This window comes from Salminus brasiliensis, chromosome 21 (genome assembly GCF_030463535.1).
Source record: "Salminus brasiliensis chromosome 21, fSalBra1.hap2, whole genome shotgun sequence".
Classification (NCBI taxonomy): domain Eukaryota; kingdom Metazoa; phylum Chordata; class Actinopteri; order Characiformes; family Bryconidae; genus Salminus; species Salminus brasiliensis.
The window spans coordinates 13,757,217-13,772,278 of NC_132898.1; positions in this window are offsets into that span (position 1 = coordinate 13,757,217).

Consider the following 15,062-nt stretch of genomic DNA (forward strand, 5'->3'; position numbering starts at 1 on the left):
GTTTAGAGGATGCCATTACCCCTTCCCTCCCTGATGGTGCATCCTTCCATCAAGGGTCCATCCATCTGCAACTGTGTACGGCTCGCTGTCTATCTGTTTGCTACTGACTAACAGGTAGGTGATCATTCAGTTTCTATACATGTATTGATTTTCTTTGTTGTCTTACAGGTTTAGAGGATGCCATTACCCCTTCCCTCCCTGATGGTGCATCTGTCCATCAAGGGTCCATCCATCTGTCACTGTGTACGGCTCACTGTCTATCTGTTTTCTACTGTCTAACAGGTAGGTGATCATTCAGTTTCTATACATGTATTGACTTTCTTTGTTGTCTTACAGACTTTCAGGACTCCAAGACCCCCCCCCTCCTTCCTAATGGTGGATCCATCAAACAAGTGTCTGTCAATTGCAACTATTTGTGTGACTCGATCTTTCTGACTAGAAGTGTGTTAGAGTTAGTTTATCATTCAGTTTCTATACATGTATTGACATTTTTTTTTTTTTTTGTCTTACAGGTTTAGGACCTTCAGAGCCCCTCCCTCCCTGACCGTAGATTCAGCCACCATCAATCAGTCCATCTGCAGCTGTGTCTGGCTCACTGTCTATTGTTCTGCAACTGTGTAAAAGGTAAGTGATATTTCAGTTTCAAAACCTGTATTGATTGTCTTTGTTATCTTTTAGGTTCTGAGGATGCCATTACCCCTTACCTTCCTGATGGTGCATCTGTCCATCAAGGTTCCATCCATCTGCGATTGTGTACGGCTCGCTGTCTGTCTGCACCTGTCTAACAGGTAGGTGATCATTCAGTTTCTATACATGTATTGATTTTCTTTGTTGTCTTACAGGTTTAGAGGATGCCATTACCCCTTCCCTCCCTGATGGTGCATCTGTCCATCAAGGTTCCATCCATCTGCGATTGTGTATGGCTCGCTGTCTATCTGTTTGCTACTGTTTAACAGGTAGGTGATCATTCAGTTTCTATACATGTATTGACTTTCTTTGTTGTCTTACAGGCTTTCAGGACTCCAGGACCCCCCCCCCCTTCTTCCTAATGGTGGATCCATCAAACAAGTGTTTGTCCATTGTAACTATTTGTGTGACTCGATATCTATCTGACTGCAAGTGTGTAAGAGTTAGTTCATCATTCAGTTTCTGTACATGTATTGACTTTTTTTGTCTTACAGGTTTAGGACCTTCTGAGCTCCTCCCTCGCTGACCGTAGATCCAGTCTCCATCAATCTGTCCGTCTGCAGCTGTGTCTGGCTCACTGTGTATTGTTCTGCAACTGTGTAAAAGGTAAGTGATCTTTCAGTTTCAAAACCTGTATTGACTGTCTTTGTTGTTCTTCAGGTTCGGAGGATGCCATTACCTCTTCCATCCCTGATGGTGCATCTGTCCATCAAGGTTCCATCCATCTCCCACTGTGTAAGGCTCAATGTCTGTCTGTTTTCTACTGTCTAACAGGTAGGTGATCATTCAGTTTCTATACATGTATTGATTTTCTTTGTTGTCTTACAGGTTTATAGGATGCCATTTCCCATTCCCTCCCTGATGGTGCATCTGTCCATCAAAGGTCCATTCATCTGTCACTGTGTACGGCTCGCTGTCTATCTGTTTGCTACTGTCTAACAGGTAGGTGATCATTCAGTTTCTAAACATGTATTGACTTTCTTTGTCATCTTACAGGCTTTCAGGACTCCAGGACCCCCCCCTCCTTCCTAATGGTGGATCCATCAAAGAAGTGTCTGTCCATTGCAACTATTTGTGTGACTCGATATCTATCTGACTGCAAGTGTGTAAGAGTTAGTTCATCATTCAGTTTCTATACATGTATTGACTTTTTTTGTCTTACAGGTTTAGGACCTTCAGAGCCCTTCCCTCCCTGACCGTAGATTCAGCCACCATCAATCTGTCCATCTGCAGCTGTGTCTGGCTCACTGTCTATTGTTCTGCAACTGTGTAAAAGGTAAGTGATATTTCAGTTTCAACACCTGTATCGATTGTCTTTGTTATCTATTAGTTCCTGAGGATGCCAATACCCCTTACCTTCCTGATGGTGCATCTGTCCATCAAGGTTTAATCCATCTGCCACTGTGTACGGCTCGCTGTCAATCTGTTTGCTACTGTCTAACAGGTAGGTGATCATTCAGTTTCTAAACATGTATTGACTTTCTTTGTTGTCTTACAGGCTTTCAGGACTCCAGGACCCCCCCATTCCCTCCCTGATGGTGCATCTGTCCATCAAGATTTCATCCATCTGCCACTGTGTACGGCTCGCTGTCTATCTGTTTGCTACTGTCTAACAGGTAGGTGATCATTCAGTTTCTATACATGTATTGACCTTTTTTGTTTTTTTTTGTCTTACAAGTTTAGGGCCTTCAGAGCCCCTCCCTCCCTGACCGTAGATTCAGCCACCATCAATCTGTCCATCTGCAGCTGTGTCTGCCTCACTGTCTATTGTTCTGCAACTGTGTAAAAGGTAAGTGATATTTCAGTTTCAAAACCTGTATTGATTGTCTTTCTTATCTTTTAGGTTCTGAGGATGCCAATACTCCTTCCCTTCCTGATGGTGCATCTGTCCATCAAGGGTCCATCCATGTGTCACTGTGTACGGCTCGTTATCTATCTTTTTGCTACTGTCTAACAGGTAGGTGATCATTCAGTTTCTATACATGTATTGATTTTCTTTTTTGTCTTAAAGGTTTATAGGATGCCATTACCCCTTCCCTCCCTGATCGTGCATCTGTCCATCAAGGTTTAATCCATCTGCCACTGTGTACGGCTCGCTGTCAATCTGTTTGCTACAGTCTGACAGGTAGGTGATCATTCAGTTTCTAAACATGTATTGACTTTCTTTGTTGTCTTGCAGGCTTTCAGGACTCCAGGACCCCCCTATTCCCCATGCCTCACTGTCTATTGTTCTGCAACTGTGTAAAAGGTAAGTGATCTTTTATTTTCAAAACCTGTATTAATTTTCTTTGTTATCTTTGAGGTTCTGAGGATGCCAATACCCCTTCCCTCCCTAATGGTGCATCTGTCCATCAAGGGTCCATCCATCCGTCACTGTGTACGGCTCACTGTCTATCTGTTTGCTACTGACTAACAGGTAGGTGATCATTCAGTTTCTATACATGTATTGATTTTCTTTGTTGTTTTACAGGCTTTCAGGACTTCAGGACCCCCCTCTCCTTCCTAATGGTTGATCCATGAAAGAAGTGTCTGTCCATTGCAACTATTTGTGTGACTCGATATTTATCCTACTGCAAGTGTGTAAGAGTTAGTTCATCATTCAGTTTCTATATATGTATTGACTTTTTTTTGTCTTACAGGTTTAGGACCTTCTGAGCCCCTCCTTCGCTGACCGTGAATCCAGCCTCCACCAATCTGTCCGTCTGCAGCTCTGTCTGGCTCACTGTGTATTGTTCTGCAACTGTGTAAAAGGTAAGTGATCTTTCAGATTCAAAACCTGTATTGACTGTCTTTGTTGTCTTTCAGGTTCCGAGGATGCCATTACCCCTTCCGTCCCTGATGGTGCATCTGTCCATCAAGGTTTAATCCATCTACCACTTTGTACGGTTCGCTGTGAATCTGTTTGCTACTGTCTAACAGGTAGGTGATCATTCAGTTTCTATACATGTATTGATTTTCTTTGTTGTCTTTCAGGTTCCGATGATGCCATTACCCTTTCCCTCCCTGATGGTGCATCTGTCCATCAAGGTTTAATCCATCTACCACTTTGTACGGCTCGCTGTGAATCTGTTTGCTACTGTCTAACAGGTAGATGATCATTCAGTTTCTATACATGCATTGATTTTCTTTGTTCTCTTCCAGGTTTAGAGGATGCCATTACCCCTTCCCTCTCTGATGGTGCATCTGTCCATCAAGGTTCCATCCATCTGCCACTGTGTATGGCTCACTGTCTATTGTTCGGCAACTGTGTAAAAGGTAAGTGATATTTCAGTTTCAAAACCTGTATTGATTGTCTTTGTTATCTTTTAGGTTCTGAGGATGCCAATACCCCTTCCCTTCCTGATGGTGCATCTGTCCATCAAGGTCCCATCCATCTGCCACTGTGTACGGCTCGCTGTCAATCTGTTTTCTACTGTCTAACAGGTAGGTGATATTTCAGTTTCAAAACCTGTATTGATTGTCTTTGTTATCTTTTAGTTTCTGAGGATGCCAAAACCCCTTCACTCCCTGATGGTGCATCTGTCCATCAAGGTTCCATCCATCTGCCACTGTGTATGGCTCGCTGTCTATCTGTTTGCTACTGTCTAACAGGTAGGTGATCATTCAGTTTCTATACATGTATTGACTTTCTTTGTTGTCTTACAGGCTTTCAGGACTCCAGGACCCCCCCCCCCTCCTTCCTAATGGTGGATCCATCAAACAAGTGTCTGTCCATTGCAACTATTTGTGTGACTCGATCTTTCTGACTGCAAGTGTGTTAGTTAGTTTATCATTCAGTTTCTATATATGTATTGACTTTTTTTTTGTTTTACAGATTTAGGACTTTCAGAGCCCCTCCCTCCCTGACCGTAGATTCAGCCACCATCAATATGTCCATCTGCAGCTTTGTCTGCCTTACTGTGTATTGTTCTGCAACTATGTAAAAGGTAAGTGATCTTTCAGTTTCAAAACCTGTATTGATTGTCTTTGTTGTCTTTTAGGTTCTGAGGATGCCAATACCCCTTCCCTCCCTGATGGTGCATCTTTCCATCAAGGTTTCATCCATATGCCACTGTGTATGGCTCGCTGTCTATCTGTTAGCTACTGTCTAACAGGTATGTAATCATTCAGTTTCTATACATGTATTGATTTTCTTTGTTGTCTTACAGGTTTATGGGATGCCATTACCCCTTCCCTCCCTGATGGTGCATCTTTCCATCAAGGGTCCATCCATCATTCACTGTGTACGACTAGATGTCTATCTTTTTTCTACTGTCTAACAGGTAGGTGATCATTCAGTTTCTATACATGTATTGATTTTCTTTGCTGTCTTACAGGCTTTCAGGACTCCAGGACTCCCCCCTCCTTCCTAATGGTGGATCCATCAAACAAGTGTCTGTCCATTGCAACTATTTGTGTGACTCGATATTGAGTCAATATCTATCTAAATGCAAGTGTTTAATAGTTAGGTCATCATTCAGTTTCTATACATGTATTTATTTTCTTTGTTGTCTTACAGGTTTAGAGGATGCCATTACCCCTTGACTCACTATCTATCTGACTGCAAGTGTGTAAGAGTTAGGTCATCATTCAGTTTCTATACATGTATTGATTTTCTTTGTTGTCTTACACGTTTAGAGGATGCCATTACCCCTTCCCTCCCTGATGGTGCGTCTGTCCATCAAGGGTCCATCCATCTGTCACTGTGTATGGCTCGCTGTCTATCTGTTTGCTACTGTCTAACAGGTAGGTGATCATTCAGTTTCTATACATGTATTGACATTCTTTGTTGTCTTACAAGCTTTCAGGACTCCAGGACCCCCCCTCCTTCCTAATGGTGTATCCATCAAACAAGTGTCTGTCCATTGCAACGGTGTGTGTGACTCGCTATCTCTCTGACTGCAAGTGTGTAAGAGTTAGTTCATCATTCAGTTTCTACACATGTATTAACTTTTTTTTGTCTTACAGGTTGAGGACCTTCTGAGCCCCTCCCTCCCTGACCGTAGATCCAGCCACCATCAATCTGTCCATCTGCAGCTGTGTCTGGCTCACTGTCTATTGTTCTGCAACTGTGTAAAAGGTAAGTGATCTTTCAGTTTCAAAACCTGTATTGATTGTCTTTGTTGTCTTTCAGGTTCCGAGGATGCCATTACTCCTTCCCTCCCTGATGTTGAATCTGTCCATCAAGGGTCCATCCATCTGCAACTGTGTTTTGACCAGCCACTGCCACAAAACCCACCCTCATTTCTCTTACCCTCAACGCAGCTTCAGCAACGTAAAAGGCAAAGAAGACGTAGTTTGCCACGTAGAGCTCCAGGATGTACTTCTCGCTAACTTCAGGGATGAAGTCCAAAATGATGTTCAATACGTTGAGCACGATTACGATGCACATGCGAATGAAAGGGGGCACTGAAGACAATCTTGTAGCACAGCTTCTGCATGGCATTCCTGTCAAACCCAACATTTTATTATTCAGGAACCTAAATTCTGCAAAGCACTAACATACATTTCTTTACCTTTCAATCATCACCATAACCCTGGACGCTGATTTAGCATAACAGAAACATACAGTCTTATGCAAAAGTTTAGGCACCCATGGCCAAATTCTTTTTTTCTCCAATCTGTTTTTTATTAGAGGAGTGGTAAATAGCCCCTGTGGCTAATCAAACATACCCACAATACTTTCAGCAAATCCTAGTAGACAATTAAGGCTGTTACACACCAAAGGTTTTGAAAATGCAAAATATTAGCACACAATTTTCTCACGTCTCTCAAGTGCTCACACAGGTGTAGCACTTTTTTTTTTTGTTGAGGGGTTGAGAAGGACTGAACCAACTGTGAAATGAGATTTATTTCATATTACTGTGGAGCTGTGTGCAGATTTCCATGAGGAAACTGTTCGTTCTCCTTTCACCACTGACCTGCACATTTCACTCTTTCTGAGAAGAGACTTTCGGCCCCGTCTCAAATCACATCATACTCTCTACATAGTGCACTACTTAAAAAAACACAACACAACACAAAAATCATTAGACAGTGCCAGCATGGTAGAAACCGAGTTGTCCAGCTGAATGTAACTGTCTTGTACTGACGTGTACTGTTTTGGGTGGAGGTGCTGCTACTTCACAACCTACAAAGTGCACTCCATAGTGGAGAGGGAGTGATTTGAGACTGGACCTCAAAAAGTAAAGCACAGCATGCTTCTTTTAGGAAAAGTGAAAGAAGTTTCTACACAGATTAAACTGTAGGAGAGCTTCTACACACAGCTCAGATTCACGCTAACTGAGTTTGAGCTGAACAGATCTTGGAGACGCAGCTCCCTCCATAGGTGAGGAAGACACACAGCGAGTTCTAGTTCTAGGTGTCATTAATCACGGCTGGCAGAAGTCACGTCATACTTGAGTCAGCTATGGGTCGCATGCAACATCGCTAGTGCGGTGTTAGCACGTCCTGGCTCGCTCGTGGAAATTAGCATCACACACTTTAAAGCGCATTGCAGGGTTTCTGTGTGGACCATGTTTATGATTTTGAGACTTTATATCATCTTTTGACAGGACCATGGCTATAGCTATCCGTTAGCATAAACTAGCTAACTGCATGCCAAAGTCATCACAAAGTCATATCAAACCTTGTTTTAAACAGACTTGAAGTGGATTCCAATAAGAATTATTTGGCACTACGTTTATACAGTGGGGGAAAAAAGTATTTAGTCAGTCACCAATTATGCAAGTTCTCCCACTTAAAAATTTGAGAGAGGCCTGTAATTGACATCATAGGTAGACCTCAACTATGAGAGACAAAATGAGAAAATCACACTGTCTGATTTTTAAAGAATTTATTGGCAAATAATGGTGGAAAATGAGTATTTGGTCAATAACAAAAGTTCATCTCAATACTTTGTTATATATCCTTTGTTGGCAATGACAGAGGTCAAACAAGGTCTTCACAAGGTTGACACACACCGTTGCTGGTATGTTGGCCCATTCCTCTATGCAGATCTCCTCTAGAGCAGTGATGTTTTGGGGCTGTCGGCGGGCAACACAGACTTTCAACTCCCTCCAAAGGTTTTCTATGGGGTTGAGATCTGGAGACTGGCTCGGCCACTCCAGGACCTTGAAATGCTTCTTACAAAGCCACTCCTTTGTTGCCCTGGCAGTGTGCTTGGGATCATTGTCATGCTGAAAGACCCAGCCACGTTTCATCTTCAATGCCCTTGCTGATGGAAGGAGGTTTGCACTCAAAATCTCACAATACATGGCCCCATTCATTCTTTCATGTACACAGACCAGTCGTCCTAGTCCCTTTGTAGAGAAACAGCCCCAAAGTGTGATGTTACCACCCCCATGCTTCACAGTTGTTATGGTGTTCTTTGGATGCAACTCAGCATTCACTCTCCACCAAACACAACGAGTTGTGTTCGTACCAAACAGTTCTACTTTGGTTTCATCTGACCATAAGACATTCTCCCAATACTCTTCCGGAACATCCAAATGCTCTCTAGCAAACTTCAGATGCGGCCGGATATGTACTGGCTTAAGCAGGGGAACACGTCTGGCACTGCAAGATCTGAGTCCCTGGCAACGTAGTGTGTTACTGATGGTAGCCGGTAGTTTGTAACGTTGGTCCCAGCTTTCTGCAGGTCATTCACTAGGTCCCCCCCGTGTGGTTCTGGGATTTTTGCTCACTGTTCTTGTGATCATTTTGACCTCACGGGCTGAGATCTTGCATGGAGCCCCTGATCGAGGGAGATTAGCAGTGGTCTTGTAGGTCTCCCATTTTTTTCTGATTATTGCTCCCACAGTAGATTTCTTCACACCAAGCTGCTTGCCTATTGCAGATTCAGTCTTCGCAGCCTGGTGCAGGTCTACAGTTTTGTTTCTGGTGTCCGTCGACAGCTCTTTGGTCTTCACCATAGTGGAGTTTGGACTGTGACTGTTTGAGGTTGTTGGCAGGTGTCTTTTATACTGTTAACGAGTTTAAACAGGTGCCATTAATACAAGTAATGAGTGGAGGACAGAGAAGCCTCTTAAAGAAGAAGTTACAGGTCTGTGACAGACAGAGATCTTGCTTCTTTGTAGGTGACCAAATACTTATTTTCCATCATTATTTGCAAATAAATTCTTTAAAAATCAGACAGTGTCTCTCATTTTGTCTCTCATAGTTGAGGTCTACCTATGATGTCAATTACAGGCCTCTCTCATTTTTTTAAGTGGGAGAACTTGCACAATTGGTGACTGACTAAATAAATTTTTTCCCCCCACTGTATAAAGGCCTCCTTGGCTTGGTTTGGGAAAAGTGTGATTTATGCATGCAGATTACACTGTGCTAACAGATGCTAGTGTTAAGTGCTACATTAGCCTTGTAGTTGCAGTGCAAGACTAAAGAATGAAACTGTTGCATAATTATTACGAAACACTGTGGTCTTCCTGGTCCTGATTTAGCAACACAGCAAATGTAAATAGAAGGTGTTCTAACGGGTCAGAACCGATGCAGAACCTCACAGCATGTGCTTGTGTTGGTCTAGTTTCAAAGTGTATTTTCTCTGGTCTAGACGAAATGGGGTTTGGGGGTTGACTTACTTTGAAGGCTTGGTGTATTTGATGACACAGATCCAGTTGATCAGTTTCCAGCACTTGATACTGAAATTTTTTCCCCCCAATCCCAGTACATGTTTGTCATCAACACTCATGAACCTGAGGATAAACAACATGAATTACACCTGTCCTCTGTTTGACATGCCTCTAAGGCCTACTAGTTCCATGCAACATGTCTACACTACAGCACTCAAAATTATTCAACCTCCACTGTAAATAAGTGTAATCTCCAGATTCAGCTCACAATACCACTATTAATGACAACTGCTGTCTCAGATGAATTCAACCCACTGAACATAATCCTGCACACAAGCTAGGGCTAGGATTCAGAGGGCTGGGATGTGTTTTTGGAAGATGATTATCTTGATGAATTTACATTTACACTGAAGGCATTTAGCAGCTGCTCTTCTCCAGAGCAACTTACAAACGTGCTTCACCGTTCACTCACCGAAAATACCCTTAGCTCATTTGTAGAGGCTAGGATCCAAAAGATCATTCTAAGCTTAGACTCTACTAAACAGTATGGAGACCACAAGTAGTACTCTAGTAAGTAAGACAGCGTTTGAAGACAGCGAGTGGAAGGGCAAGATGGATTCAATCAAGTATTGGGAAATCCTAGAAGAACACATCATGCCTTCTGTGAGGAGGCTTGAGTATCTTTGGACCTTCCAACAGGACAGTGAGCCAAAGCATACCCCAAGTCCCCCAAGGCTTGGTTTAAGAAGTCCTGGAAGGTTCTGCACAGTCGCCTGACTTGAACACCTGAACCCCATAGAAAATCTTTGGAAGGCGGCTGCAGCAGCAAACCCAGCAATATCGGTGAACTGGAACCAGTGAGGAAGGGGCTAGAAGCTGGTATCTGGCTGGGCAGCACGTTTGCAGCAGGGCAGAACCGCAGAAGGGAGCTCTACTAAGTTTTAAAGAGGCTGGTGATGAAGGGGTCGAATAATTCTGAGACTGCAGTCGTCATTAAAGTGGTATTTTGGGCTGAATGTGGAGAAAGCCCTTATTCTATTAATTTTGTTGAGATATTTAAATTGCTCTTGTTTGATTAGTTTATTACAAACAGATAGCCATGATAATATAAATACCACTGTTTTCTGTTACTATGCCTTTAAAGCTAAATAAGCCTATATAAATAATATGTAAATAAGCTCTGTTCTAACTGGCTGCCCTGTTTTGCACCTCATTCAAAGAGCAGGCTGTACTGGGATGGACATGGACTGAGTGGTGAACTGTGAACACCTTACAATCTTTACATTATTACAGTTTTTACACACTACACCAAAACCGTACATCCCATTCACACCCCACAGCCTTACCTCTACTTATCTCTAAGTAGAAAGATTGCCAAAAAAAAAACCCAACACATTTAAAATACATGATACATTTCCTCATTAATAAAATATAGTAATAAAGTGAAAAGAGTTATTTTTAGAAAAAAAAATTCTCATAACATTAAAATAAACACAATTCATTGTGATCGTTGTGTGTGAGTGTGTTAGCTTTGCTAGATCAGTAAAGTAGATCAGGTGAGCTGCAGCTGGAACACCCATACAGTGTATGGAGATCAGCACCCGAACCTGTGCTCTTCTAACCAGCATATCAATTACTTTACTGACCAACAAAACGATCTGACCACTGACTTTATGTTTACTTGAGTTTATTCTAATGTTATATAGAGTTAATTACAGGTAGACACTCTCATTGACCACTGACTTCATGTTTATGTTTTTGGATAATTATATGGTATATAGTATTTTCTGGTCACTTACTGCTGAAAGAGAGTTAGTAAATTGTGTTGGCTGAACTATATATCGTACTAATTACAGGATAATGTTCCAAACCCCACCAAACAACGATTCATACGATACATTAAACGATACATTAAAACCAGGTTGTTTTTTTAGTTTATCTACGTTTGTCTGTCACTGTGGAATAAATGTAGAACAGATTTAAATATAAATATTTTAAGTTCATTGCACCACGTTTTTAAGTGTAATGTAATCATACTAAAATTTCTCCTCTTCCATTTGCTGATGTTGACCATTCCATCAGCATATTATTTGGGCTGAGAATGAGACAGCATTACTTATAGGGTTCATCATCGATATCGTGGTTTAAAAAAAACAAACAAACAAAACAAAAGCCAAGCGGTTCCACATGACAAAAATGAACTTTGGTGTTGACACAATATACATTACTGATGTGCATAAACTGTAAAATATTAATGAAGATCTTTAAAACACTGCTGGCTTGTATTTCAAATCAAGTCACCATCAACACTTATCATAAATATAACATTCTATAAGTAATTCCCTTTAATGTATTCATATAAGTCCAGTTTGTTCTGTAAAATTAGATTAATATTGGCCCTTTAAATGCTTAAAATTGATTTTAAGGACAAATGTGAACAGCAAAGTTGATGCTTATGTATCAATTTATAACCAAAAATGTAACAACAGCTGCTTGAGAGAATGCAACGAGTGTTTAAAACTGCATCAAAGCAAAGAGGACCAACTGAAGAGTCTCCAGCACATGTTACTTTCACCAACAACAAAAAGAACTGCTGCAGGTGGTAAATGCTGAATTGACTCCTGATAATAACCTGAAACCTGGACTGTGGGGGAATCTCTCTTCATTCACATACCTTTTTTCCAGAAGTTTCGTATGGGCTCTTAATGCGTACAAGCCGTGTTACCATCTTCCAGTTGACATTGAACATAGATCAGTCAGCTTTGAGCTTGTTGATGATGTTCTCGGTGGACTCCTCCATGGTCTGCAACAGCCTGTGCACAGTCTTTTGTTTTGCCCGAGAAATATCACTGATGCCTGCCAACATGAGGAGAGATGGTCAATAAATCTGCTAACCTCATCTTTTCCATTCAAACAAGACACATTTTATTTGGATGCTGCAAAAACAGCAGAAAAACAAACTTCTAAGGCTGTGTTTACACAGCAGGGCTATGCGTGCAGAAGTGTGAATGGCAAAACACACACTGAATCGATAACAATTTGGGCCAATGGAGCTGTGTGAACGTAGTCTTAATGTTAAGTCTTACCGATAAGCCTAAAAAACAGGCTTGTTGTGGATCCGTTAATAACAAGGGTAAGAATAACCACTCCGCAGGAAAGCACTAAAATCTGGAACATAGAGAATAAATACATTTCTAATAAACCACAAAATACCTGTAAATATATGTATAAACAGAGCATTTATGCCTTCTAAATCCTAATGCTGCATTTAAAGATTTATTTTCTCCTTACCAGCAACCAAAGCTGTGTTCTTACATATCTATAACTTTACTGACCAACAGCACATTCTGACCACTGACTTTATGTTTATGTGGGTTTATTCTAATATTGTATAGAGTTCATTACAAGTAGACACTCAGTTTGAAGCAGTTCTAATCGCTGTGTACTTTATCTAAGGTCTTTTTTGGGACTAATTACCTTGTCTCGTACTAGTAGTTTCTCCAGTCCTTCAGCCTGAAAAGCCATTAGTGTCAGGCTCAGGCAAAAAAAAAAAAAAACCCTCTGGTTGCACCCCAGACACAAACTAAAGCCCAGCGCCAGTTAAAGCCATATCCAACGCAGGACAGGACGGGCGATAGCAGAAAAACTGTCAACAGCCTGCAAGGACATATCAGCATGCATGTTAGTAGACTGCAGATTCCCTTTATTGATATTAATAATAATAAACTCATTTATACCCCAATCAGCCATAACATTAGCAACACAGACAGATAAAGTAAAACCACTGACTATCTTCTACAGTGTCTCCTGTCAAGGGGTAAATATATTAGCAAGTAAACAGTCAGCCCCTGTAGGTAATGTTTTGAAGCAGTGAAAATGAGAATCCGGGATACTTTATCAGAACATCTCAGAAATATCAGGCATGCATTCAGGGTTTTTCTGGTGTGCAGTCAGTACTCATTAAAAGTAACCGGTGAACCGGCATTGGATACAGAAGGCTCGCTGATGCACATGGAGGTCCCACCTCTTACAACTTACAGCACTTAAAGGATCTGCTGCTAACGTTAGATTTGATGTCAGATACCACAGGACATCTTTAGAGGTCTTGTGGAATCCATGCCTCGAATGGTCAAATCTACTGGGATGGAACAAGGGGGTGATGCTCAATATTGGGGGTGATCGGTGTATGCCACCTTTCCTAAATAATATGGATAGTAATAATACATAGAAATGCTAACAGTGAACAAGGGTCAAAATAAAAAATTCATTTTGTGTAAGACACACCTTGTAACGGTAATGGCAGGGAAAAGTGCCAAAATGTAGAGCCAGTCATAGAGAACCATGTGCTGAAACGCTAGGGAAGTGATAAGTCCAATGATGAAGAAGATCATTGTATTGGCCAGGTATGTCAACAGTTCCCAAATCCTGCACGAAATCAGGAAATGAAATAAAAATTAGAAAATAAACATTTAATTTTACATTTAATTTTAAACATTTAAGCAGGACTTTTATGAAATTACAGCCACAGAACATAATGCTGAAACATGCATGACATAATCTTTGGACCGAAAACTGCCCATCAGAAAAATGATAAAAATACAGATACACATTAACTTACTCTATAGATGCACAGTTTAAAATGTACAGGTTAATATATCTGAAAAGTTGATTACTATTTACATCATAGACATTAGATACTGCATTGTTCAATACAGCGCTTTCATCTGGATTTCTTTTTCTATGCTTTATATTATAGCAGACAGAGATCAGATGGAAAAATGCTGGATGATTCCTTCAAGGCACTGATCATAAGAGAATGACTTTCAGGACTGAAGTTGACCGTGTCAATAAAAAGACCCATTATGAGAATGGCAATAACGCCAGACATTCCCAACCACTGAGCTGTCGAAGGACAGATGTTAATATTTGTACTCATTACATCCACATGCAGCACAGAGGAACAGAGAATGTGGTCAAAAAAACGATCAGGGACGGCTTTTCCAAAAACCTCTGGAATCATGAAGATGATTATTAACTGCTCAAATAAGCATCATGTTGAACACTCTCTCCACCACTTCACTAGAAACGATAATGTCACACTGAGATGGGAAACTGGGACATTCAGATCACACACTAAACAAACGCCTTCAAAAATCACTTACCAAGATAGAACGGGATGTACGTCATCGAGAGGCTGACCGTTATTTCAGTGACCATGTCACTGAAGATGTGTGAAAGCCAATAGGTGGTGATCTTTGACCCAACCCAACAAATCCCAGAAGAGGAGTCCCCAAAACTTTCACCATCAGTTTCACAGCCAAATGCTGTGGGACAAAAATACAGCTATATTCAGGAAGCTGAAACAACTGAAGAGATATAGATATATTTATGAAGATATGAAGACTACCATCAATGTGGCCATGACCGATGGCCAGGTCTTTAAACATTTTAAACATGATGAAGGCAGTTCCATCACTAAACAACATCTCGCTCTCTGTAATCAGAATCAGATGCTTAGCCGTTCCTGTCAAAAAGAAAGGACAGCTGTCTCTGAATCCGCCCCTGCTCACTGTTTAGTGTTCTATTTAGGGTGTCAGCAATTTTGTAGTGTGCCCCAATTCTCAGAAGGCAAATTAGATTCCCTTTATACTACAGTTGGTTAGTTCCGACCTCACAATCTGACTAGATGAGAAGTGTTGTGCTGATATTTGTGATAACAGCACAGTGTTTTCACAGTAAAATCACAATAAAAGCCTTTAAAAAAAGAGCATTCAAGGTCATGTGTTATCCCAAATAACATCAGGGCTGTAATGATCTATAGCATTC